Source organism: Lissotriton helveticus, chromosome 1_1 (assembly GCF_964261635.1).
Source record: "Lissotriton helveticus chromosome 1_1, aLisHel1.1, whole genome shotgun sequence".
Taxonomy (NCBI): Eukaryota; Metazoa; Chordata; class Amphibia; order Caudata; family Salamandridae; genus Lissotriton; species Lissotriton helveticus.
Window position 1 is genome coordinate 1,756,714,290 of NC_136057.1, and position 23,874 is coordinate 1,756,738,163.

Here is a 23,874-nt window from a genome sequence, read left to right on the forward strand (position 1 = left end):
AGTCTTAAAACCTGGCTTTTTAACCTGTAATAGCAGTTAACCGTCGCTCGACTTAGGGATAATAATCAGCCCCAGGACACCTCCGGGTAATCGTGCGCTTTATAAGTTCCCTTAACATAACATAACATATTATCAAGCCCATTATCGCCGCAGCTGCCGCTAAACCGGTGATAATTTTAACGCTGTCCTTGATAATATGCCCCAGAAATCTGCATTTGTGCTCTAGAAAGCCTGCTTAATGTAAACTGCTGAACGTTTTTGTTTGATATTAAAAGATAGGATCCACTGAAAATCTCTAGTGCCTCCTGCCAAGAGCGGAAAGCAAATAGATATTTTGTGAAAAGACAGTATCTTTAGTAAATGAGTTGCTTTCATCTAATTGCACACATTTTGCGGAAATTTAGGTGAATTTACAAGTAAATACACAAAATGAAATCTGTCATGTAGCACAGAAAATGCTTCTTCTGATCCACTTTGTAATTATCTAGAAATATCTACTAGATCCTTTTTTCTGACAGTTTTTTTCAAATAGTTGGGTGATATATTAAGGTTTAGGAGATAGAGTTGAATCCTTCAGTAAATCACTCAGGCTCCTAGCCAACCAAAACATCTGATTCCCCAGACTTAGGTAAATGTAAATGTCCAGTATTTGTAAAGCGCACAGCTACCTCTGAAGTGGTGTCCCGGCGCTGGGGGCCGTCAGGAAGATTAAGCGAGCTATGGCCAGAGTCACATGGTACTGGGCTCATCTGCCACCAGCACCGTGAGTCCCGGGTTTCGTAGTCAGTCGCCCTGGCCACTGCGCCACACCTCTACCTGAGGTAAGGTTACTCATAGGCAGTGGCGGCCGCTACCGAATGGGGGGGGGGAGCATGGTGGGGAGGGGGGTGGTAAGGGAATTAAAAAAGCAAAATAAAGCATCTACCTGGGTACAACCTTTCTCTGCCTCTCCTCCGTCATCCTCTTCTTCCTGTTTCGAGTCCCGGATGCACGGAAGCACACATGCTCCAGACTCATCTAGCCAATCATGATGCTGCTGTCAGCAGCATAACAGCAGTGTCATGATTGATCTGAGCGCCCTAGTTCAGTCCTCAGACAGGGAGTGGGAGGCTGTAAAATACAGCCGGGTGGAAAACATACTAAGTGCGCATGACAGTTTGGCCGGCCCAAGATGGCTGGCCAAACCATCATGCACATTTAGAGAGTGCAACCACTTCGCCCCCCTGCTCTGGCCGGCCCAGTCCATCCGGCCCACCCCTCTTGAAACTAACTGAGCCACTGCAGTATGGAAAAATACAATTATAATGATGTTGCATTATTTTCATTTCATTTTTCCTTTTTGAACTGCTCAGAGAGCAGTGAGGCGACATTCATCCGCCAAATAAGAAGAGCTGCCGCTGCTCATAGGTTTCCAAAGGCGGAGCCTGGGCTGGCTACGCTGTTGGAATCCTAAGACCCCTGGAGCCCATCTGTATAAAGGCGGCTGCTGGGTCAAGGTATTGGAAGCCTACTCTATTTAAAATAAGTATTAAAAAACATATTGTTTCTTCCCAGAACTGCCATGCAAGACTAGAAAAATCAATACCTTCTGCATGCTGGGGGAAACTATGCTGTGCATCACGGACACTGCTTTGTTCTTTTTGCAGAAAATAACCACAGCTTGCGGCATTTGTTTCTGCAACTTAGGCATGTTGGATTGAGGAGATCCAGTGAAATATGGAATATATCTCCCTTGGCGTGCAGCCCTTTGGCATCACCTTTACAGCTATTATGCATATCGCTTAAATAGTCGCCATCATATGTTTAATGCCAATTAGTTTGAGTTCTGCTCTTGACTACTCCCTTCTAACCAACAGTGTTGAGCCCCTCATGTTTGTTTATTGTGCAAGTCGCCCCCGTTACCTGCCACTGTCAGACCAAATTATTACCAAACTTCCTATACAAAAGTATAACATGTCGCCCAACTTGGGACACTGTTACTTCATCCTTACGTATGTTCAGGCATGGAAATACTGCCTAAGGAGTCCTCACCTTAGTCCTGTTTAACCACTAAATAAATACTGTATAAGGGAGTCTATTGTCAGATATAGCTTTTGCCCGCTCAACACGAATCCTAATTTTAACAAGGTGCTGTTGCATACATTTGTCCTCTTATGCAAAGCTAAGTACTCGGGGCAAATTTATGATTTCCTAGGCATAAACATAAACACCCCCAAGTCTACATTCTACAAGAGTGCCGCGTTTAAGTCTCAGGCTTGGGGAGGGGCTGCTTCATACCTATAAACCCCCCGCAAGTCACCACAGAGCCTAGAATCTGTCGACAAGTTGACCAACCCTTTATCAACTCTACCTGTTTGGTGTAACTAATCTAAAGAATTCTTTATTGTTGTCAGCCCAATGACTGCGGCCAGAGCGAGGGTAGGGTTACAGCTAGTTGCCGTCCACCCAGCACATCAGAGCAACATGTGCTCTATAATTCCCCATCAAGCCGTAGACCCTATACTGGGGGTCCTCAACTGCCCAGTATAGGTCTACTGGTCCGTCACTCAAAGTTGTCTGGTTATCACCCTTCTGTGTTTCATGTACTCTCATGCCATGAATTCATTTAAAGAAGGTAAACCAACATCAAATTTCCACATCGTGTCCCAGTGAGGAACGGTGAACTGTGGGGGCTTCGGTCAAATCCAAGTACTTGTAGAAAGACCCATGCTGCCCATGTGCGTCAGGTTACAGGGCTTGGGGACAACCCCGGCATTAAAACCATGTGTGACAAACAGGGAGATTAAAGTCAGGCTAACCCCAATATTACGAGGAAAGACTCCACACACAGCTGTGCCCAAATGACAACCATTCCGCATCAAACAAGACACGACAGAAAGACAACAGGCGCCTCACACTCCACCCTACGCCCGCGGATTAACACCACAAGTAACTAATCATTCAATGATCGAGTAAATAATAACGAACATCCAATCGGCATGTGGAGCCATGGCTGTTTCAGAAGTGAACTCGGACCCCAAGGCCTATAGCATCAGTGCAGACCTCGGCGCCTATGCTTTGTGTGATCTTAGCCCCCTTTAGTGTGAGCAGAGCCCCGCGAAGCATACTTGGCTTCATAGTCTATAATTCACACGTAAACTACCCTAGCTGCTCTTTGCCGCTGATCATCCTACCCTATGGAGCCCTTCTGAAAGACCAGGGAACATTATATCACCCTCAACACTTAATCTTCAATCATTGCTTAGCATAGGTGCAGAAGGCGATCTGTACACCTTCCACCTGGTCCCGGAAACAGCTGTGAAGAGTCCCAGGAGGACCTGGCCAAATCATAAGACACCAACAGTGCTGAGTGAGCCCTGCGCAAGCTTCAAGGATTGCTTAAGAGTTCAAACTAATCTGCCGGGCTACCCAGCTTGCTCAGGCAAGACTATGGCATTCAGACCGGCCACCGGCCTACCACGCATTTACTAAGTGTTCCGCTCCTTGAAAAGCCTGACTGATCCGCCATTCATAGCGTTAATCTAACGCACAATAAGAATAACATATTAATTATACAAATGTAAATGTATGTGAATGCAAAGGTATTGAAACGCTATACATGAGCGCCAGTTACATGACATATTCAGCACATTTCATTGCATCCCTATATTTACTACAACAGGAGCACCACCTACAACAAGCAAGCCCATCTATTGGCTAATCATTAGTTCTTATTTGCATAAGGTGAAATAAGCCTGTGCTCCTCAGCAATGTACCACTGAGTCAAACCGTTCACAGGGCCCATCCACGAGGTGAACAAATAACTACCCCTAATACCTTTCCTCTGGCTCCCTCCATAGCCGCCCCACCAGCATGCTGAGCGGGGGAAATCAAGCGGACTGTATATGAGGGAGCTGTGTCCTCCTAAATTCTAAACTGTGCACAAACCAGATGTGTAAGGTGCCAACATGGGGTCGCGCTGCCTGCATCTCAATAAGCTTATAGACCATCCAATACGTTTGCATTTCCTTTCTGGATGAATCATTCATAATTTCAACATCAAGGGGTGTGGAGTGCCGATCTCCATGCCATTCCAAGGATGCAATTGGTCTTTCCTTGGCAGCTTCTAAAAGGGAGCCAACCAAAACAACACTACCAACTGTACATTCCCAATGTTGTGTGGCACTACCCCCCCCCCCGAAAAGCACCCCTCACTGAGCTATGAAGCACCAACGGCTGCAATGCCAGCAAGAGAGTCGCAGCTGCAAGCCCCATATAATTATCACTGTTTCCCGTACTAAGTTGCTTATTTTTTATTTTTTAAAAGTTCTTTTCCCTTGGAACAGCCCTATGGAATACGAAGTGTCCTGTGGCACAGCTCCCGCCTTCTGCCAGTAAACTAATGAAGCCCCTCTATGGACTCTCACCACAAGGGGGGCTATGATACAAACCAGGCAGCTGCCTACTACATTCAGCACCGAGTTACAAGGCACCAGAAAGAGCAGGGATGCTCTAGCGCTCAGTCGCGCTGTATGCATTGATGCAGCACAGCGTGTGCCGGACTATTCGGATTTTAATTGCAGCACAATCAAACCCCGTGCGCCCCCTGTGCCAGCGACGCGCCATCGCGCAATAACAGACCACGCAGTATGTAGGCGTAAAAGGCCATTTTATTAGACCAGGCTGTGTAATCTGTACATAACCATAACATCAACAAGTAAATAACATCAAACCCCCATTCACACTCCCCCCTCATTCGTTTCACCCGTTCCACCTCATCACAAACCCCTACAAGCTCCATACCATACCTTATTCCTGTCCATCAATCACTTGTCATCCAGCCCGCTCCTTGCGTCCTTCCAGTCATGCCTCTATCCGCCCTTTGAACTCCCCCCCCAAGGGATGGGTGTGCCCGCTCTTGACCCCCTGTCCCTTCAAAGTACCGCCTAAAGCAGCTCTGGCCTAAACTGGCAACGCAAAGGACCTACCCCAACCGCACCTCTAACTGCCGGATGGGTGGGTGGCCTTTCTTTTCTCCCTCCAGATGGTGCCAGGCGCAGGAAGAGGAAGTTCCCTTCCTCCCCTGCGCCTAAATACCCACCCCCTAACTCCTCCCCGTCCCCTGTCTGCCCTATCCATGCGCGAAAGACCCCGGGGGAAGACTAGTCTGCGACTTTGCTTCCCCCGGGGCCCGGCATCGCGCAATAACAGACCACGCAGTATGTAGGCGTAAAAGGCCATTTTATTAGACCAGGCTGCGTAATCTGTACATAACCATAACATCAACAAGTAAATAACATCAAACCCCCATTCTCACTCCCCCCTCATTCGTTTCACCCGTTCCACCTCATCACAAACCCCTACAAGCTCCATACCATACCTTATTCCTGTCCATCAATCACTTGTCATCCAGCCCGCTCCTTGCGTCCTTCCAGTCATGCCTCTATCCGCCCTTCGAACTCCCCCCCCAAGGGATGGGTGTGCCCGCTCTTGACCCCCTGTCCCTTCAAAGTACCGCCAACCAGGGAACCCCCTGTAGGGCGGTTCCCTGCCCCACCCCCCCGACCTAGGACAGTCCGCCCGCGCAAGAACACCCCACAATCACTCCCTGAGACACCAGATATTCTCCCGCCACAACTTGCTCACCACATCTCGCATCTCCATCATGTACCAAGCATTGCCCAGCTGTGACAAGTGCACCCCGTCGTCCCTAAAAGCCAAAGGTTCCTCCAGTCGAATCCCTACGTGTGCAATCACTTTAATGTCCTTGTCAGCACAGTATAGTCTCATTGCCCTGTTGAGCTTCCTTTGTGCCTTTTCGATCGCCCCATGTTTCATTGCCCCTCTCCACACTTTCCTGGGGACCAACTCAGTCCAGGCAATGCAGGTCCCCGCAAGCCTAGATTTCAGCACCTCCAGGTCCCTCTGCATGAGCTGTAAAAGCGCCAAACCTGACAGCTGCACCAAGTCATTCTCTCCCAGATGTATTATCAGCAAATCAGGGCATCCCCTCTGCGGGACCATCTTCGCGAGCCAGGGCAGTAGTGCCCCCCATCGCATGCCACCTTTGCCCCACCATTGTACCTCGTGCAAGTGCCCCTTCAGTCCCAGGTTACGGCCGTAAACCTACTGCTCCGCATATTTGGACGCCCAATGCACGAAGGAGTGCCCAACAATCCATGTCACCGTCCTACTCCCCGGTCCACCCACGCAACCTAAAAAGAAACAGATGTTAGAAGAGAAACAGCAAAAACATGAACAACCAACCGCCTACCTGGGACCACCTCATTTCCTCACATACCTCTCACAACAGCGTGACTTCTACCTCCCAATCTGCCTAATCCTGTCCCAGGACCACCCCAGCCTGGCCGCAGCTGTCGCAGCCCCAATCCGGAAGGAATGAGTCCCGAAACCTGACGCATCCAGCCCCAACTGCTGCAAAGCCTTGCGCAACACCGCCAACAATTGGCCCGCCGTCAGTCTCGCGCCAGACGCATGACAGAAAATGTCCCCACTTGCCACACTCACCGTCCCCAGGAAAGACCGCCATTCAACCACCGGGCAAACCGCCCCACCTACCGCCTCATTCAGCCACACCCACTTACCCCTGCCCAACTGATCAGTCTTGGAGCACCGCAACCAGATACCCAGCCGACCGCCATCCACACGAATCTCCTCGAACAACCTGCCCGTCAGTCGTCTAGTCCCCAGCAATTCAGACACCCTGAAAGCCCCGAAAAACATCCACACCATACACAGACGGAAAAGGCCAACCTCAACCCGGTCGTAACAACAGCCCGGCAACACCCCAACCAACCGAACCAACAACTCAAACGTAACTGCCTCCCGAAGCCTACCCCCCCACTCCTGTATTCCCTGCCCCAACCCCGCAACATCCTGCTCACAACCACATCTTTAGTCGGATCAAAGCCCAGAAACAAGGCACAGTAAAAAGAAATCCCCGCCAATTTACCAGAAATCGTAGCCGCAGTCAACCGCCTGTCAATACAGTCCAGCACAAAATGTCTCAGCCCTCGTTCCACTTCAGACTCAACACACACGGCACCGCCCATATTCCAGCCCATGAAAGCACTAAATTCAGACCATGCCAAACGATACGTCCTCCTCGTGGTCTCTGCAACTGAACCCTCCACCAGGCCAATCATCCTCACTCCCCCAAGGCCCAGATGCCGGCCGGCAGCTCGGTCTTGCATGTTTCCGCTCCCGGTGCCAGGTGCCGGAACCGCTGCCACTGCAAACGAGACAAAGCATCCGCAATGTCATTATTCGCCCCAGGGACATGCTTTGCCCGAAACACCACATTCAACTGCAGACACGCCAACATGAACCTCCGCAACAGCCGTAGCACTCTCAGGTCCCTTGCCCTCTGATGATTCACCAGCTCCACAACCGTCATGTTGTCCACATGAAAGAGCACGGACCTGTTCCGAAATTCCTCCCCCCACACTTCCAGCGCCACCAGCAAAGGGAAGAATTCCAAGAAAGCAATGCTCCTTCCCTGCTTGAGCCAGGAGGCCGGCCAGCTCTCCGCACACCACCTGCTGTCCCAGAAAACACCAAACCCCGCTGACCCAGCCACGTCAGAGTAAATTTGGCATTGCCAGACCGTCCTTTCCTCATCGAAATCCAGCGACACACCGTTAAAGTCCTGCAAGAATGTCGCCCAGGTCCTCAAATCCGCCCTCACACCCATGGAAATCCTGACTCTGTGATGTGGAAGCACCGCCCCCGACATGGCCATGCCGAGCCACCTACAGAACGTCCGCCCTGCACGCACTACCCGACACGCAAAGTTAAGGAAACCCAGAAGCTTCTGAACCGCGCGCAAAGGAATCCGCTTCTCCCCCACCGCCCAGTCCAGACATGCCAGTATCTCCACCACCTTGGCAGCAGGTAGGCGCGCCAGCCACTGCACCGAGTCCAGTTCGATCCCCAGGAACGTGAGGCAACAGCTGGGACCAGCCGTCTTCTCCGGTGCCAGCGGCACACCAAACTGAAGGGCCATCTCCTGGAATCGCGACAGGGCCCTGCCGCAATCCCCGGAGCACGCCCTCCCCAGGAAGAGGAAATCATCCAAGTAATGGGTGACCTCACGACACCCACTGACTCGTACCAAGACCCACTGCAGGAAAGTGCTGAAGAGCTCGAAAAGAGCGCAGGAGATGGCACACCCCATGGGCAAAACTTTGTCCACATAGATGGCCCCCCCAAACTGCATTCCTAGGAGTGAAAAATCCGCCGGATGAATAGGCAGCAAACGGAAAGCTGACTTGATGTCGCATTTCGCCAATTCAGCCCCCGCCCCACACATCCTCACCAGACGGATCGCATCGTCCACCGACGCATAGAGCACTCTAGAATCCTCCTCTGCAATAAAGTCGTTCACAGACTGGCCCTCCGGCCACGACAGGTATTGTATCATCCTGAACTCCCCCACCTCTTTCTTCGGCACCACCCCGTACGGCGAGACGATCAGGTCCGCTAAAGGCCAGTCAGTAAACGGGCCAGCTACCCTTCCTTCCTCAACCTCCTTCTTCAATTTCGCAGCCACCACATGAGGTAATTCCTTGGCAGATCTCAAGTTGTCAGCCCACCGGCACTCCCTAGGGCCTTGGTAGCCCACTCGAAAACCCTCTGCAAACCCCCAGAACAGTCGTGCCGCCGCCTCCTGATCCGGGTAGCACGAGAGCCAGGGGGCCATCGCCTCCACCCTAACCGGTGTAGGCGCCCTTCTGTCCAGGGTGGCCCCGACCTCTGGCGTTCCTCCACTGTTCGGAGGGATTAGCGAGGGTGAGGCACTGAGTAAGGGCATGTTTCCCGCCGCATTTCGAGCACTCGTGCTTGAACTTACAGGGGTACCTGGAACAATACCCCTTATTGTAGCTCCAACAGGCCCCTGTGGAATACCCCCCTGGTTTGGACAGTTGTCCCGAGCCGATGTTGCTGGGCACCGTTCCACTCCCCGCCCCGCTGTGGGCGTGACGCGGCGGAAAGGACCGATAAACCACCGGCAAGCCGCTGGCCGTGTGCGTGGACGCAGTGGAGTGCGTGGACGCCATCCACTGCACCCAGAGTTCCTGGTCAACCTCCCCCCAACTCTTCTCGGGATTCGCACTAACCCTGGCTCTAAACTCCTCATCATAACTCAGCCAGGCAAAACCCCCGAACTGCATCTGCGCCTTGCGAATGATGTCCATGTATTTGAAAAGCGCAATCGCCCTATCCGAATAATATTCACAGTAAATACTGGCGTAAATCAAGAACGCCGATGTCCAGTTCTCCATGGTCACTGGCACCCTGGGGCGCCTCGTCAGCTCCCACTCCTCCTCCTTCGAACCCTCCTTAGCCTGCACCTCTCTATGCAGCAACTTAAAGACATCCACGAATTCATGTCTCCAAATCTTAGCCCTAACTTTCTCAGAGAGATGCGAGCCCAACGGCATCGCCAATCCCATATACGGCAGTTTCTTCGGTATCTTCACCCCTTTCTCCTCCTTTCCATCCCCCTTTTCCGTCTGCACCCCCGTAGTCACCGACTTACCGTCCACCTTCTTACCATCCTCAAGTGGACCGCCCGAAGGCTTCTCCGGCTCCCGGACAGACTTGTCCCCCACCCCCACTGACCTGCAGGCCCTCTTACGCCCCTCCCCCCCCCACCCCCGCGGACCGTCCTCCCAAGCCGCCCACCAGGAAACCTCACCTGTGAGTGCCTCGGGCCGTTCCCTGGGCCGTCCTCTGGGCGCCGCCACCTGGACCGCCGCCGTCCCAGCCTTGGTCCTCGCCACCACCGGGGCCTGTAAAACACCAACGTCGCCGTTGTCCACAGCGCCCCCAAAGCCTTCTGCGTCAATCCGCACCTCCCCTTCTTCCAGCTCGTCACTTTCGTCACCATAGTCCAGCTCAAGCACCGGTTCCAGATTCAGACGCTCACTCTCCACCTCTTTCACCGCTCTCTTCACACCTTTCTGTACGCCCCCACGGCCACGCTTTCCAGACACCACACGCGCTGCAGGAGCCCGAGCCCTCGGTGGAGGGACAGCTGCCACAGACTGCCCTGCTGCTTCAGTCCTGCGTCCTGGAGCCGTCTTGCGCCCCGCCAGGCACCCCCGAGCTCTGCCGACAGCCGCCAGCTTGGATCCCCACCCGCCCCTCAGGTCGCTCCAACCTGAGAGGGCCCCAGCACCATCGGGCCACAGAGCCGTCCTGGCCGTCCCTACACCTGCCATCACTCCCAAGGGGGTGGAGGGGTCCTCCACGGCCTTCTTGGCCCCGGCTCTCCTAAGCTCCTCTTCCTGTTCCGCCTCCCGTTCCTCCTCAGAGGTCGGGGTGGGGGGTCCCTCAACTTCATGGCTCCACACTGCACCCACTCTAGCCCTCGTCTGCTCTGCCCACCTAGCCTCCTGGATCTGTTCCAGGATCCTCTCCCCTCTGGCCCTGTCCTCCCAGGAAGTGGCACCCCAGATTTGGGGGGGGGGCAGTAGCCGTAAAAATCAGCCCCTGGGTAAAAGAAACCCCCTTGTGGCATTCCAGGCACCCAACCAGGCCCCCCTCCCATGGAAACCAGGGCGGGCAGCCCGCCCCGCCCCCCCGAGGCCCCCATCGCCGCCTGCCTCGCTGGGGCCGGAGTGCCCGCCCTGGAGCTGGTGGACAGGTCGATGGGGGCCTCCTCCTCCTGCCTACCCCCCCCTGACCCAGTGTCCCCAGACAAGTCAATCCCCGGGGGTGGTGGTGCAGCCTGCCCAATGAACCCCGGGCCCACAAGTCCTCCTGAAACTCCCTCCCCAGCGACAGTGGGACGCGCGAGGCTGTCCCCTGCCCCTCCCCCTCCACTGCACCGGCCTGCACGTGGGCAGGCCCCAGAAGCTGAGGTGCAGGGGCCGCGGCCTCCACAACAGCTCCGGTGGCCCCAGGCAGAAACTCGATCGGAGGGAAGGCCCGCGGGGGCAGGCTCTTGCTCTTACCGCCCCTCGCCGGGTCCCTGGGCGCTCCGCCCCCCCTCCGATCGCTCACCTGCCCTCGCGCGTCTGGCTCGTCCTCCTGACAGGCCACAACCGCAGCCTTAACTCCGCCGAGGCCGCTCGAGTGCCCCTCGTGGCCCCCACCCACGCCTGCCCCAACACACCTGGCTGAAGAAGATCTTCGCGCCCCGCCCGCGCGAGCAGCAGCAAGGCCGCCCGGACCTCCTCGGACGTGACTCCCGACATCTTGCCAAATATCACGCGTCGGGCGTGTGGAGGGAAACGGCTGCCGTGCAAACAGCCCCCGACGCTGAGTGAAACTCACTGGAACTACTGAAACGCTAACTAACGCTAACTAATAAAACTACACTACACTCCTTTCTTTTCTCCCTCCCGATGGTGCCAGGTGCAGGAAGAGGAAGTTCCCTTCCTCCCCTGCGCCTAAATACCCACCCCCTAACTCCTCCCCTTCCCCTGCCTGCCCTATCCATCCACGAAAGACCCCGGGGGAAGACTAGTCTGCGACTTTGCTTCCCCCGGGGCCCGGCACACTCCGGACCCAGGGTGCCCAGTGATTCTCAACCTGTATAACCTGCCCTGAGGCTGAGCCACAATGCATTTTAGTGGCGTGTCCAACCACAGGGGAGGAGGGCCGAAACCGGCTCCCGATTATTGTGGCCGCCATAGATTCAGCGCGCTGTAACCACCAAAGACCAGCGCTTATCCTGCTAAAGAGGGGTGGAGGGGTGCAGCACATGATTTGTAACAGAACGCTGGCGTCCTTGATCTGCAAATATCCCGAACTATATATTTCGCCACACAATAAAACAACGGCGAAGATGCCCCCAAACGCCACCACCTGTCAGCGCGGCCGTGGCCATTGAAAAAAACATGTTCCCCCTGACGGGCAGTGCCACCATGCACGAGGCACCTCGTAACACCACTCAATGTGTGGCTCCTTTGGTACATCGCGTTAAGTACCACAAATTACCATGCACTGCTCACAGTTGTCACTATTGCCTCATGTAACTTAACGTTTTGCTTTTGTAAGTTGTTCTCATGTAATTTTCCCCTCATGTAACGCTACTGTTCCTATTGTGAAGCGCTCTGACACCTTCGGGTAAAGTCCGCGCTATATAAAAATGCATAAATAAATAATAAATAAACTGCGGCGCGCAAAGCTGTCCTGAACACCACCTTTGCCTAGCTTTTTGTGGTACACCGCTAATCCCGTCGCACTCCCCAGGGCCCTCAGTGCTCAGACCCTCAACCACGTGACCAGGGTGCCTTGCTTCACGCTAGGGCTATATCACGCAGAAGGCCAAACGATTCCGCATGCGGCTGTTAAGGTAACAAGTTGCTCTTTCTCCTTTCTAGAGCAACTTGTTATTCACGTGCACATTCTTATTTTCCCCGAGCGGCACACGTAGAATGCCCAACGTAGACCTATAGCGTCACCACAGCAATATGGGCACACATGAATTACCCGCGTACTTTACATCTGGGGCATAGTGTCACCATAGTCGTTCGCACATAATATCGAAACCGATTATATTACCTGTGCCTAAAACGCTGCCATGCTTTGTCCACCACTTGCCTTTTAAACACTCTAGCATGCGGCCTGGATATATATTTAACGACAGCCAAGCACCATCGCGCAATAAACAGACCATGCAGCTGTTAAAGCATAAAAGGCCATTTATTAGGACCAGGCTGCACAACTAACAATAAACCAATAACATCAACATTAATAACATCAAACCCCCCATATCACTCTTCCTTGCTTCACTGTCTTCACCCACTCTGACTCATGTCTCCAACCACTCCAGGACCCTTCCGTACCTTATTCATATCCACAAATCACCTAGCATCCTACCCCGATATGATGCAAGAGGGCCAAATGGCAGCGGATAGAAAAGGGGCACTGGTGGCGACGGCGGAGATAACGGGCTCGCAGCGAGAGGGGCAGTCGATGGGATCGGACACTGAAGAAGAGGGAGGAAAGTCAGGAGTGGACCTCTCGGATGTGGACAGCGCTGGTGGGCCATCGGTCACCCCCCAAACAGCGGATGGGATATTTATTGAGTGACAATGCGGGTGGTGAACTACTGATTTATGGCTTCCCAATCTGCCTAATCCTGTCCCAGGACCACCCCAGCCTGGCCGCAGCTGTCGCAGCCCCAATCCGGAAGGAATGAGTCCCGAAACCTGACGCATCCAGCCCCAACTGCTGCAAAGCCTTGCGCAACACCGCCAACAATTGGCCCGCCGTCAGTCTCGCGCCAGACGCATGACAGAAAATGTCCCCACTTGCCACACTCACCGTCCCCAGGAAAGACCGCCATTCAACCACCGGGCAAACCGCCCCACCTACCGCCTCATTCAGCCACACCCACTTACCCCTGCCCAACTGATCAGTCTTGGAGCACCGCAACCAGATACCCAGCCGACCGCCATCCACACGAATCTCCTCGAACAACCTGCCCGTCAGTCGTCTAGTCCCCAGCAATTCAGACACCCTGAAAGCCCCGAAAAACATCCACACCATACACAGACGGAAAAGGCCAACCTCAACCCGGTCGTAACAACAGCCCGGCAACACCCCAACCAACCGAACCAACAACTCAAACGTAACTGCCTCCCGAAGCCTACCCCCCCACTCCTGTATTCCCTGCCCCAACCCCACAACATCCTGCTCACAACCACATCTTTAGTCGGATCAAAGCCCAGAAACAAGGCACAGTAAAAAGAAATCCCCGCCAATTTACCAGAAATCGTAGCCGCAGTCAACCGCCTGTCAATACAGTCCAGCACAAAATGTCTCAGCCCTCGTTCCACTTCAGACTCAACACACACGGCACCGCCCATATTCCAGCCCATGAAAGCACTAAATTCAGACCATGCCAAACGATACGTCCTCCTCGTGGTCTCTGCAACTGAACCCTCCACCAGGCCAATCATCCTCACTCCCCCAAGGCCCAGATGCCGGCCGGCAGCTCGGTCTTGCATGTTTCCGCTCCCGGTGCCAGGTGCCGGAACCGCTGCCACTGCAAACGAGACAAAGCATCCGCAATGTCATTATTCGCCCCAGGGACATGCTTTGCCCCAAACACCACATTCAACTGCAGACACGCCAACATGAACCTCCGCAACAGCCGTAGCACTCTCAGGTCCCTTGCCCTCTGATGATTCACCAGCTCCACAACCGTCATGTTGTCCACATGAAAGAGCACGGACCTGTTCCGAAATTCCTCCCCCCACACTTCCAGCGCCACCAGCAAAGGGAAGAATTCCAAGAAAGCAATGCTCCTTCCCTGCTTGAGCCAGGAGGCCGGCCAGCTCTCCGCACACCACCTGCTGTCCCAGAAAACACCAAACCCCGCTGACCCAGCCACGTCAGAGTAAATTTGGCATTGCCAGACCGTCCTTTCCTCATCGAAATCCAGCGACACACCGTTAAAGTCCTGCAAGAATGTCGCCCAGGTCCTCAAATCCGCCCTCACACCCATGGAAATCCTGACTCTGTGATGTGGAAGCACCGCCCCCGACATGGCCATGCCGAGCCACCTACAGAACGTCCGCCCTGCACGCACTACCCGACACGCAAAGTTAAGGAAACCCAGAAGCTTCTGAACCGCGCGCAAAGGAATCCGCTTCTCCCCCACCGCCCAGTCCAGACATGCCAGTATCTCCACCACCTTGGCAGCAGGTAGGCGCGCCAGCCACTGCACCGAGTCCAGTTCGATCCCCAGGAACGTGAGGCAACAGCTGGGACCAGCCGTCTTCTCCGGTGCCAGCGGCACACCAAACTGAAGGGCCATCTCCTGGAATCGCGACAGGGCCCTGCCGCAATCCCCGGAGCACGCCCTCCCCAGGAAGAGGAAATCATCCAAGTAATGGGTGACCTCACGACACCCACTGACTCGTACCAAGACCCACTGCAGGAAAGTGCTGAAGAGCTCGAAAAGAGCGCAGGAGATGGCACACCCCATGGGCAAAACTTTGTCCACATAGATGGCCCCCCCAAACTGCATTCCTAGGAGTGAAAAATCCGCCGGATGAATAGGCAGCAAACGGAAAGCTGACTTGATGTCGCATTTCGCCAATTCAGCCCCCGCCCCACACATCCTCACCAGACGGATCGCATCGTCCACCGACGCATAGAGCACTCTAGAATCCTCCTCTGCAATAAAGTCGTTCACAGACTGGCCCTCCGGCCACGACAGGTATTGTATCATCCTGAACTCCCCCACCTCTTTCTTCGGCACCACCCCGTACGGCGAGACGATCAGGTCCGCTAAAGGCCAGTCAGTAAACGGGCCAGCTACCCTTCCTTCCTCAACCTCCTTCTTCAATTTCGCAGCTACCACATGAGGTAATTCCTTGGCAGATCTCAAGTTGTCAGCCCACCGGCACTCCCTAGGGCCTTGGTAGCCCACTCGAAAACCCTCTGCAAACCCCCAGAACAGTCGTGCCGCCGCCTCCTGATCCGGGTAGCACGAGAGCCAGGGGGCCATCGCCTCCACCCTAACCGGTGTAGGCGCCCTTCTGTCCAGGGTGGCCCCGACCTCTGGCGTTCCTCCACTGTTCGGAGGGATTAGCGAGGGTGAGGCACTGAGTAAGGGCATGTTTCCCGCCGCATTTCGAGCACTCGTGCTTGAACTTACAGGGGTACCTGGAACAATACCCCTTATTGTAGCTCCAACAGGCCCCTGTGGAATACCCCCCTGGTTTGGACAGTTGTCCCGAGCCGATGTTGCTGGGCACCGTTCCACTCCCCGCCCCGCTGTGGGCGCGACGCGGCGGAAAGGACCGATAAACCACCGGCAAGCCGCTGGCCGTGTGCGTGGACGCAGTGGAGTGCGTGGACGCCATCCACTGCACCCAGAGTTCCTGGTCAACCTCCCCCCAACTCTTCTCGGGATTCGCACTAACCCTGGCTCTAAACTCCTCATCATAACTCAGCCAGGCAAAACCCCCGAACTGCATCTGCGCCTTGCGAATGATGTCCATGTATTTGAAAAGCGCAATCGCCCTATCCGAATAATATTCACAGTAAATACTGGCGTAAATCAAGAACGCCGATGTCCAGTTCTCCATGGTCACTGGCACCCTGGGGCGCCTCGTCAGCTCCCACTCCTCCTCCTTCGAACCCTCCTTAGCCTGCACCTCTCTATGCAGCAACTTAAAGACATCCACGAATTCATGTCTCCAAATCTTAGCCCTAACTTTCTCAGAGAGATGCGAGCCCAACGGCATCGCCAATCCCATATACGGCAGTTTCTTCGGTATCTTCACCCCTTTCTCCTCCTTTCCATCCCCCTTTTCCGTCTGCACCCCCGTAGTCACCGACTTACCGTCCACCTTCTTACCATCCTCAAGTGGACCGCCCGAAGGCTTCTCCGGCTCCCGGACAGACTTGTCCCCCACCCCCACTGACCTGCAGGCCCTCTTACGCCCCTCCCCCCCCCACCCCCGCGGACCGTCCTCCCAAGCCGCCCACCAGGAAACCTCACCTGTGAGTGCCTCGGGCCGTTCCCTGGGCCGTCCTCTGGGCGCCGCCACCTGGACCGCCGCCGTCCAAGCCTTGGTCCTCGCCACCACCGGGGCCTGTAAAACACCAACGTCGCCGTTGTCCACAGCGCCCCCAAAGCCTTCTGCGTCAATCCGCACCTCCCCTTCTTCCAGCTCGTCACTTTCGTCACCATAGTCCAGCTCAAGCACCGGTTCCAGATTCAGACGCTCACTCTTCACCTCTTTCACCGCTCTCTTCACACCTTTCTGTACGCCCCCACGGCCACGCTTTCCAGACACCACACGCGCTGCAGGAGCCCGAGCCCTCGGTGGAGGGACAGCTGCCACAGACTGCCCTGCTGCTTCAGTCCTGCGTCCTGGAGCCGTCTTGCGCCCCGCCAGGCACCCCCGAGCTCTGCCGACAGCCGCCAGCTTGGATCCCCACCCGCCCCTCAGGTCGCTCCAACCTGAGAGGGCCCCAGCACCATCGGGCCACAGAGCCGTCCTGGCCGTCCCTACACCTGCCATCACTCCCAAGGGGGTGGAGGGGTCCTCCACGGCCTTCTTGGCCCCGGCTCTCCTAAGCTCCTCTTCCCGTTCCGCCTCCCGTTCCTCCTCAGAGGTCGGGGTGGGGGGTCCCTCAACTTCATGGCTCCACACTGCACCCACTCTAGCCCTCGTCTGCTCTGCCCACCTAGCCTCCTGGATCTGTTCCAGGATCCTCTCCCCTCTGGCCCTGTCCTCCCAGGAAGTGGCACCCCAGATTTGGGGGGGGGGGCAGTAGCTGTAAAAATCAGCCCCTGGGTAAAAGAAACCCCCTTGTGGCATTCCAGGCACCCAACCAGGCCCCCCTCCCATGGAAACCAGGGCGGGCAGCCCGCCCCGGCCCCCCGAGGCCCCCATCGCCGCCTGCCTCGCTGGGGCCGGAGTGCCCGCCCTGGAGCTGGTGGACAGGTCGATGGGGGCCTCCTCCTCCTGCCTACCCCCCCCTGACCCAGTGTCCCCAGACAAGTCAATCCCCGGGGGTGGTGGTGCAGCCTGCCCAATGAACCCCGGGCCCACAAGTCCTCCTGAAACTCCCTCCCCAGCGACAGTGGGACGCGCGAGGCTGTCCCCTCCCCCTCCCCCTCCACTGCACCGGCCTGCACGTGGGCAGGCCCCAGAAGCTGAGGTGCAGGGGCCGCGGCCTCCACAACAGCTCCCGTGGCCCCAGGCAGAAACTCGATCGGAGGGAAGGCCCGCGGGGGCAGGCTCTTGCTCTTACCGCCCCTCGCCGGGTCCCTGGGCGCTCCGCCCCCCCTCCGATCGCTCACCTGCCCTCGCGCGTCTGGCTCGTCCTCCTGACAGGCCACAACCGCAGCCTTAACTCCGCCGAGGCCGCTCGAGTGCCCCTCGTGGCCCCCACCCACGCCTGCCCCAACACACCTGGCTGAAGAAGATCTTCGCGCCCCGCCCGCGCGAGCAGCAGCAAGGCCGCCCGGACCTCCTCGGACGTGACTCCCGACATCTTGCCAAATATCACGCGTCGGGCGTGTGGAGGGAAACGGCTGCCGTGCAAACAGCCCCCGACGCTGAGTGAAACTCACTGGAACTACTGAAACGCTAACTAACGCTAACTAATAAAACTACACTACACTCCTTTCTTTTCTCCCTCCCGATGGTGCCAGGTGCAGGAAGAGGAAGTTCCCTTCCTCCCCTGCGCCTAAATACCCACCCCCTAACTCCTCCCCTTCCCCTGCCTGCCCTATCCATCCGCGAAAGACCCCGGGGGAAGACTAGTCTGCGACTTTGCTTCCCCCGGGGCCCGGCACACTCCGGACCCAGGGTGCCCAGTGATTCTCAACCTGTATAACCTGCCCTGAGGCTGAGCCACAATGCATTTTAGTGGCGTGTCCAACCACAGGGGAGGAGGGCCGAAACCGGCTCCCGATTATTGTGGCCGCCATAGATTCAGCGCGCTGTAACCACCAAAGACCAGCGCTTATCCTGCTAAAGAGGGGTGGAGGGGTGCGGCACATGATTTGTAACAGAACGCTGGCGTCCTTGATCTGCAAATATCCCGAACTATATATTTCGCCACACAATAAAACAACGGCGAAGATGCCCCCAAACGCCACCACCTGTCAGCGCGGCCGTGGCCATTGAAAAAAACATGTTCCCCCTGACGGGCAGTGCCACCATGCACGAGGCACCTCGTAACACCACTCAATGTGTGGCTCCTTTGGTACATCGCGTTAAGTACCACAAATTACCATGCACTGCTCACAGTTGTCACTATTGCCTCATGTAACTTAACGTTTTGCTTTTGTAAGTTGTTCTCATGTAATTTTCCCCTCATGTAACGCTACTGTTCCTATTGTGAAGCGCTCTGACACCTTCGGGTAAAGTCCGCGCTATATAAAAATGCATAAATAAATAATAAATAAACTGCGGCGCGCAAAGCTGTCCTGAACACCACCTTTGCCTAGCTTTTTGTGGTACACCGCTAATCCCGTCGCACTCCCCAGGGCCCTCAGTGCTCAGACCCTCAACCACGTGACCAGGGTGCCTTGCTTCACGCTAGGGCTATATCACGCAGAAGGCCAAACGATTCCGCATGCGGCTGTTAAGGTAACAAGTTGCTCTTTCTCCTTTCTAGAGCAACTTGTTATTCACGTGCACATTCTTATTTTCCCCGAGCGGCACACGTAGAATGCCCAACGTAGACCTATAGCGTCACCACAGCAATATGGGCACACATGAATTACCCGCGTACTTTACATCTGGGGCATAGTGTCACCATAGTCGTTCGCACATAATATCGAAACCGATTATATTACCTGTGCCTAAAACGCTGCCATGCTTTGTCCACCACTTGCCTTTTAAACACTCTAGCATGCGGCCTGGATATATATTTAACGACAGCCAAGCACCATCGCGCAATAAACAGACCATGCAGCTGTTAAAGCATAAAAGGCCATTTATTAGGACCAGGCTGCACAACTAACAATAAACCAATAACATCAACATTAATAACATCAAACCCCCCATATCACTCTTCCTTGCTTCACTGTCTTCACCCACTCTGACTCATGTCTCCAACCACTCCAGGACCCTTCCGTACCTTATTCATATCCACAAATCACCTAGCATCCTACCCCGATATGATGCAAGAGGGCCAAATGGCAGCGGATAGAAAAGGGGCACTGGTGGCGACGGCGGAGATAACGGGCTCGCAGCGAGAGGGGCAGTCGATGGGATCGGACACTGAAGAAGAGGGAGGAAAGTCAGGAGTGGACCTCTCGGATGTGGACAGCGCTGGTGGGCCATCGGTCACCCCCCAAACAGCGGATGGGATATTTATTGAGTGACAATGCGAGTGGTGAACTACTGATTTATGGCTTTGATGGGACTGCTGGCCCCGGCGGACTGCGGTTCAGCAGGTACTGTGACGGGCTGACATATGGGATCTTGGGCTCGGGGTGGGGGCGCGCTCCGCCTTCCGTTGGCCCTGAATCACCCTCCTATTGCCCTTAAGGCCATCTGTAGTGACGACTACAGAATAGACATAAGTGTGCTGTGTTGGAAGTTTGGATGGGGGCTGATAATTTGTTATTGGGTCCTGTTCTGGGGGGGAGCGGTGTGGGAGTTTTCAGGGGAGTTTTGCATTTGGGGTTGTGCTGTATTGATGTGGGCAAGCATGTGACGCTGCTGGGGCGCCTGAGGGATGACTACGATGGGGACGTTACCTAATTTGAAATGTCTCACATGGAACGTCCGTGGCCTTCGAACCATGTCGAGGCGTTGCAAGGTGCATGCATATTTGGTGAGGCGTGGCGTTCAAATTGCGTTGCTGCAGGAAACTCACCTCACCAAGCAGGATTGTAACGCACTGCAGAGGCGATGGCATGGCCAGGTGTTTGGCAAGACCTGTTCGGCATTTGCCAGAGGAGTGTTGATCTGGGTGAGAGCGGGAGTCCCTTTTCAGGCCACGAACCATCTGGTAGACCCTGAAGGTAGATTTGTAGCGGTGGAGGGGAGGTTGTAGGGCCGTGATGTGGTTTTATGCAGTGTGTACGCCCCCAACATGGACCAGGCCCGCTTTTTTGATGGGTTGACGGGTTCGCTGGCTCACTTCCTAGCAGGGCCTATAGTACTGGGGGGGACTTTAACTCTATTACAGATATGTCACTGGATAGATCACACCCACCACTGGCTGATTGCCCGGTGTGCAGACTAGCCAAGCATAGGAAGGACTGGCAGGAGAGATGGGGCCTTATTGACGTATGGAGGGAGCAACACCCGGACACCAGGGACTATTCCTTTTTCTCAGCAATACATGCTCTGCACGTGCGAATAGATTCTATACTGTGTAGTGGACCGATAGCAGCCATGACGGCACACACGGAATATCTGACTAGAACTATTTCAGATCATAATCCCTTGTTGATTTCTGTTCAGTGGCAGCGGGTACGATCAGCCGTACCCACATGGAAGTTGCGGCCTGATGCACTGGAGGACTAGGTGTTCAGTGATACTGTTCGTCAGGGTATTGAGCATTACTTTGTAGAAAATGGAAACACGGCAACTGCTAGATCCATGGAGTGGGATGCCATGAAGGTGGTAGTGAGGGGCATATGTCTTGGTAGGTTTCCGAATGAGCGAGCGACGGTCTTGGCTGATGTGGGGAAGGCAGATGACGCACTGAGAGACTTGGAACGACAAAGGCCAGAGCGACCGGACTTGCAGAGTCGGCTGCAGGAAGCTAGGGAACTGGTCGCGAAAGAGACAGAACGACTGAGGAGCTATGACTACAAGTTGTATATTACCAGGGTACATGCGGAGGGGGACAAGGTGGGTACGCTGCTGGCGAGGCTAGCGAACCCGGAACCTAGGGGGAACCCGATCATGAGTATACAGGAACTAAATGGAGCAGTGGCCCACTCGCAGGCTGCAGTCCTGTCGCGCTACTTGACTTACTATACAAATTTATATAGCAGTCAACTAAATGTAGGAGCGTCTGCTATTGAGACCTATCTGATAGGCGTTAGACTTCCTGTGCTTGACGAGGACAGCGCTAAGGAGTTGGGTGGTGCTATAACGCTAGCGGAGATTAGACTGGCCGTCAAGCAGATGGCTAAGAACAAGACCCCGGGGGTTGATGGCCTACCGGTCGAATTTTATGCGAAATATATAGATGTTTTGGCGCCCAGGTTGCTAGAGGTATACTCTGAGGCCTTGAGGCTGGGGCGCCTACCTCCATCGATGAGGGAGGCGGTGGTGGTACCACTGTTGAAACCTGGTAAGGAGGCTACTGAGGTCACCTCATACAGACCGCTGTCCATGTTGACAGTAGACTACAAAATTTTAAGTTGCATCCTAGCTACCAGACTGTTGCCACACATGACCACATTGATCCACACAGACCAAGCCGGGTTTATTCCCACTAGGAACACTGCAATTAATATCCGCCGCCTGGTTCGAGTGCTGGAGAGCCAAGTGGGGCCGGACCAGTGGCCAGCGGTGCTGTCAGTGGACATCGAGAAAGCTTTCGATAGCTTGGAGTGGGAGTACCTTGATAAGGTACTAGAGAAATTCGGCTTGGGTGCACAATTTAGGCGCTGGACGAGGGTTCTCTACTCTCTTGCGAAGGCCAGGGTGAAACTGGGCTCTGTGATATCCTCTGCTTACCCGGTACGTAGGGGGACGAGGCAGGGATGCTCGCTCTCCCCTCTGTTATTTGCGCTAGTGATAGAGCCCCTGGCGGCTCAGGCGCGCTCTGGGGAGGTGTACAATGGGATCGTAAGTGGTGGGCAGTCACACAGTATCTCCTTGTATGCAGATGATTTGTTGCTGTACATGGAGGATACGGGTCCGGCGTTGGAGGGTGCGGTGGCAATGTTGTCGAATTTTGGTGCAGTGTCGGGCCTTAAGGTCAATTGGACTAAGACGTGTGTGTTCCCGGTGAGGGCGAATATGTCTCGTCCGCCCCTGACAATGGATGTAATCTGGGAAGGCTCATGCTTTACTTATCTAGGGGTACGAATATATCACGACCCTACGGATCTGCTTGAGGGGAACATAGGACGCTGTATTAGGGCCCTAAAGGGATGCATGGCCTTCTGGGCGTCCCTACCCCTTTCAGTGCAGGGCCGAGTGGCACTATTAAAGATGGTGGCTTTACCCAGGTTGCTTTACTATTTTCGCACACTGCCACTATGGATACCCCAGCGGGTTTTTAAAGAGCTGAGAACACTGACGACTGACTTCTTATGGGGACAGGGTAGGCGCAGAGTAGCCCTGAATAAGTTGATGAGACCCAAACCTGACGGGGGAATGGCAGTCCCTGATTTCGAGCTGTATTATCTGGCGGCACAGCTGCAGATACTAACGCAGAACGTTGCCAAAGAGTTTCGAGGCCCGGATAGTGTCAGGGGGACGGGCATACATAGGCATGCCCTGTCGTATATCATCATGCAACAGAAGTTAGAGTTAAAGGGCCTAACCATGGAGGAGAGAACCTTACGGCTATGCTGGCATAGGAGCTTAAAGAGAGCGAGGACGACACGTCCATATGCACCGGAGATCCCTTTGGGGATGCTGACCGCTCTGCCACATTGGGGGGATTGGTCCCCATTACTGGAGTGGGAGGACTTGGGCCTTCAAGTAGTGGGAGATCTATATATCGACGGGGTCTTGGTGCCCTTCCATGTGCTTCGGGAACAGTCCGACCTTCCGGATGGGAGTTTCCTTTTACATGCGGCGGTGACAGCGGCGATTGAAAAGCACTGGAGGACGGGGTTGACGGAGCCCTGTACAACCCAGGCCTGCCAGTATGTGGTGATGGCTGCAGGTACGATTAAGGCGGTTACCTGCCTCCACTCTAGGATGCTGCACGAGGGACTGGAGCCGCTCACAGCTTTGAAGGAAACCTGGGAAGAGAGCATAGGGAAACCCATACAGGATACGGTCTGGGGGCATATATTGGAAATAACATGGAAGGGGTGCAGGAATGCCCGCTTCCAGCAAGTGCATTTCTTTGTGATACATAGGGCCTATCTGACCCCAGGGAGGATACGTCGGTATTTCCAAGTGCAGGATGCAACATGTCCGCGATGCTTGACTCCTGCAGCTGAACTGGACCATCTACTATGGAGCTGCCCGAGCCTGGGGACGTATTGGTCGGAGGTGGGGGAGCTTCTTAACGCAGTTACTGACCGGCAGGTGGAATACGATATGGCAACTTGTCTGCCGCTCTGGTTCCCTCACACGGCCAAGACAAAAATTACGAGTAAATTTATTGACTTAGGACTTATTCTGGCCCAGAGAGAGATCACTTGGCACTGGAAGTCGAGGGAAGGCCCGTCATTCAGGAGATGGATGAACGAATTGCAGAAATGGGCTAGGAGTGAGGGTGTAGTGA